The sequence below is a fragment of the Malaclemys terrapin genome, chromosome 1 (genome assembly GCF_027887155.1).
Source record: "Malaclemys terrapin pileata isolate rMalTer1 chromosome 1, rMalTer1.hap1, whole genome shotgun sequence".
NCBI lineage: Eukaryota > Metazoa > Chordata > Testudines > Emydidae > Malaclemys > Malaclemys terrapin.
Window position 1 is genome coordinate 133,237,114 of NC_071505.1, and position 4,788 is coordinate 133,241,901.

Genomic DNA, 4,788 nt, shown 5'->3' on the forward strand with positions numbered 1-4,788 from the left:
TATGTGTAGAATTTCTTGGATTTTCAGCATGCCATGTGTCATCCCCAAGGTTTTTTTTGATACTTAGTCTACAAGGCTAAGTACAAATCCTGTATCTTCTTATATTGGAACTATTAGAGGGTGTTCTCTCGGATTGACTGTACAACTGCAAAATGGAGCTACTTTCTAACATGTTAGTCAAACTGTCTTTTAAAGGGGCCTGTATATGTCAAAGTGCTTTACTGATTAACACCTAGGCTTTACCATAGAATTTTATTTAATGTTGCAATTCTTAAAATTGAAACTGCTTACAACTTTAACTTTTTGGGCTGAAACTTTCAAAGGTGGGGGTCTGCCTCCATCTAATCTTTTTTGAAGTTTCATCTAAACTAGATGCAGCCATTTCAACAAATGAAATTAAAGGAAAATACATTGTTTTGCCCATATCTTTTCTAATTCTTACAACTGCATCAATGAAGTTCTCATGCACTCATGCTTTGAAGCAGAGACTTGAACCTTTATGGGTGGAGGAGGTTACCCTGGCATCAGGGATGTCTCTTGCTGTCCCTATGAAAATCCTCACAAATTTGGCTAAGTTATAACTTTCGGGGGGGGGGGGAGAGTAGAAATTTGCACATGCCAAGTAATAAGTTTGTTAGAGGCTGGCAGCTAAATTCTCCAAAGATTCTGTGTGCACTGCGTGTGTTTCATCCCCACAGAGCTCCTCTGGGCAGACCAGACAGCCATATGTCATCCCCACAGAGTGATTGAGCAGTCTCCGTCCCAGGGATGCCGGGGATGAGCAGGGCTCTCTGCTTTAGCTTCTACTGCCTGTCAAGGGCTGCTGTGGTAATGAGCATGGAGATGGTCTCATCTGTGCTTTCAGTGGTGCTCCTTGTGGTACTCAGGTTGCATTGAGAAAGAAGTAGCCTGACTGGAAGAGGGAGGTTGGGATAGAACCAAGTGGGGTGGAAGACTCCGACTAAAGGGGATAAGGGTGGAATGAGATATGAGCAGAAAGGTCTGTAACCACAAGAGTGTAATCTCTTCCAGAACCTGGAACTGAACCCAGGATTCTTGTGTGAACATTCCTTTGCTGTCTAGCAAGTAGCTGTGAAACCTATTGACAAAAATTTCTTCCCAGGCTAGTGTTGATCTGCATAGAGGATATAAAGGCTACATTACTCAACTGGTAGAAATCTGTGCTGTGGGCTAGAACCTTGCAGATGACCCAGCTAGGGTGTCAGTATGATTCCGCATGATGGGGTGGGGGGGGGGGGAAGGGGGAATGCAGTTTACTTTATTAAAAACTTAAATTACATTTTTAAAAAAATCCATCTTAAAAACACATTAATACAAAGACAGTTACTCAAAAATAAGTAATGCCAGACTCAAACTTGTCTGTGCTATCTTAATTCAGCCCCCTTGAATTCATGCTAGCATAATGCATATGCAATTAAAGACTATCTTTCCACAGGTGCTTGCCTCATTCAGTGCACGGGATGAATGGTGCTCAGGGAATGAATTAGGGTTGTGTAGTGAATGAAGCTGTTTTCTGTAGGACTTCTGCCTCACGTGGAAGGTATATCATAAAAGAGGCAGGGAGCAAAAGGATGAGGAAAGATGGGCGTTTGAATGCTACACTGGAGTATTAGATTCTGTCTCTGCCACAGAATTTCTGTGTAATGCTGAGCAAGTTACTTAAACCAAACCTTTTCACAGGTGGCCACTGTGGGATCCTTTTTATAGGTGCCCACATTGACACTTGGAGCTGGGTGTATAACTGATTCTTCTTGTTCTGAGTACTTGTTCTCATTGATTCCACATTAGGTGTGTGTGTGCCGTGTGCACTGTTGCCAGAGATTTTTCCCTCAGTGGTATCCATCAGGCCAGCTCTAGTGCCCTCTGGTGCCACACACTCATGTGTGCTGCTGGCAATGCACCCTCTCAGGTCTGGTCTACACTGGAGGGGGAGGGGAAATTGATCTAAATCAGGGGTCTCTAACACGCGGGCCGCATGTGCGGCCTGCCAAGCTCCCCGCGCCCCCCTGCCCCTCTACCTACCCCGTGGCGCCGTGAGCCCCTCACCGCTCCCTGAAGCAGCTGGAACTATGTCCCTGCAGCTGCGGGTGGGGGGGAGGGGAGTAGAGGGCTCCATGCTCTCGCTTCCAGGCACTGCCCCCCGCAGCTCCTATTGGCTGGGAACGGGGAACCGTGGCCAATGGGAGCTTTCGGGGAGGTACCTGGAGGAGCAAGAGCAGCACACGATGCAGTTCTCTTCTCCCCTCCCCCTGGACTCCAGCCGCTTCCTGGAGTGGAGCAGAGCGGGGCCAGCCTGGCCACGGTGAGCGGTGCTGCCACCCCAGAACTGCTCTAGGTAAGCAGTGCTGGGCTGGAGCCCGCACCCCAACCCTCTGGAGCCCCCTGCCACATCCCACACCCTCCTGCACCCTAACTCCCTGCCCTGAGCACCCTGCACCCCAACTCCCTGCCTCACCCTGCACCCCAATTCCCTGCCCTACCCTGCACACCACCTGCACCTCAACTCCCTGCCCTGATCCCCCATCACACTCTGCACCCCTCCTGCTCCCCCTGGGGGCAGGGAGGGGGCAGAGTTGGGGTGAGGGGTTCAGGGAAGAGGTTGGAATGAGGGCAGGGAAGGGGCGTGAAGAGGTGGGGCAGGGGCGGGGCCTCATGGAAGGGGTGGAGTGGGGGCAGGGCTGGGGGCAGCAAGGGGTGGGTGTCAGTGATGCGGCCCTCTGGCCAATGCACTAGTCCTCATGAGGCCCTCGTGGTCATTTGAGTTTGAGACCACTGATCTAAATCAACCCCTGCTGGATTGAACGCTGCCCGTCGATCCTGCAGGTAATGTAGACAAGCCCTGAGTTCCTTCTTACCGCCCGTGACGGTTGGTGGAACTATGCCTCTTCAGCCAGGCTTCTTCTCAGTGGTTTTTGGACTCTGATTCATAGTTTAAGTACAGTTTTAGTGTAAGTGTAAATAGATAGTCCCTATCGTCAAGGGACTCTTTGCCCCAGGGGCCAGGCATGCATTGGGCTTCAATCCTTGTGCCTCCTGTGGCAAACCTATCCCTGGGAGCAATCCGCACTCCAGCTGCTTGAAGTGCTTAGGAGAAATTCATGTGAGGGACAAGTGCCAGATTTGTCAGGACTTTAGACCCTGCACAAAAAAGGATAGAGAAATAAGACTATCCTAATGTAAGCCGCACTCTTTCCAGTGTCATTCACTAGCTCCGGTGCCAAGAAAGAAGTACAAAAAGCTTCACACTGACCGAGGGCGTTCACCGATGCAGAAGGACAAGTATAGGGAAGGCAGTGGAGAGCTACCACTGATCAAGGTGACGAGAGCAAATGGGACCAATGCCCATTTTTTGCCAAAAAAAGTTGGGACGGCAAGGACGGGACTGTCCCAGCCAAAATGGGATATATGGTTACCCTATCTCAGTTCCTTCTTACTGGTTAACTCTGACAGAGGGGTAGGAGGGTGGGTCCTGGCATGGATATGAACAACACATCTCAAATAACAATTACGAAAGAATAGTAACTTTTTCATTGTGCTGGCTGTTCTGGGAGGGGGGAGTGAATTTTGGAGGGATTTTTCTAGTGAAAGTCAGAAAAAATTGTTTGGAGAAATTTATATTTTTAACAAAATCAAAGTAAATAAAGGGCTACATTCACAACCTACAGCCGCTGGGGAGCAGGAGGAGGTGCTGATGGGTGCCACTGCCATCTTTACAATCTTTAGCGCACTGGTTAGGGCACTCACCTACCATGTGGGACTGGAGCCCCTGGTTTGTATCTCCTGCTGAAGCTGTTCCTCTTTTTATAAAACAGCTGAATAGTCATTGGGCCAGAGAGAGAGAGTGACTCTAGCGCAGTAATTTGGACCTCCATGAGTACTTGCCTCAGTTCACCCCGCTCTACCCGGAACCTGATACCTGTTCATCAGCAATGGTAACCTTCCCATCTTCCTAGGGATATCGATTAAGCACTTAAATTTGTCTTAACTCTTTTTAATCTACATCTTCCTTTTGCCCCATGTATGAGCCAATTCTTCACAAGCTAATTTACACTGTATTCCCCTGGAGGCTGGATTAGTGTATTAGCCATTTATTGATAACTATACAACCAGTCACTACCATGGGGACCATTGTATTAAAATGTAGATTGTCAGGCTGTCTATATACAATATTTCATACAAAAATTTTGTGAATTTTTTTTGTTTTTTTTTTTTGAGGGGAAAACTAGTGTAGAAGAAAGAGAGGGGAGTTCTATATGAAGTCCAAAACAGGTGACTGTAATATACTGTTTCAAAGAGTTTCTGAACACTAGATTGGTGTTAGTTGCTAGGGGAAGCAGAAATATTTAGCCAGGGCTGTTAACAAAGTTCAAGTGAGGTGAGAACATCAGGGAGAGTTTACTCTTGTTTTAAGTGGTGGTCATCTTTACAGGTAGCCATATATCAAGAGAATTTCCTTCTTGTTGGTGCTTTAAATAGGTTGAGCTTTTCCATGTCCTATATTTTGTCAGCCACCAGCTGACAATAGGTCTCTTTTTTTTTTTTTTTTTTTTCTTCCAGCATGTTGTGTTAATATGTTTTGATGCCACAAGTAAATGAGTTATCAGTTTGCCACTTCTTACAGGTAAGGTTTTATCAAATAGAAGCCCCAAGTAGAAACCAGCTGTATCCCACAGAAGTCATTGTAACCTTTGTTAAACATATTTTCAAACACCGTAGACTGTTGTACATTCCTCCCAAATATAAAAGGATCCTGGTTCCCCACAATCT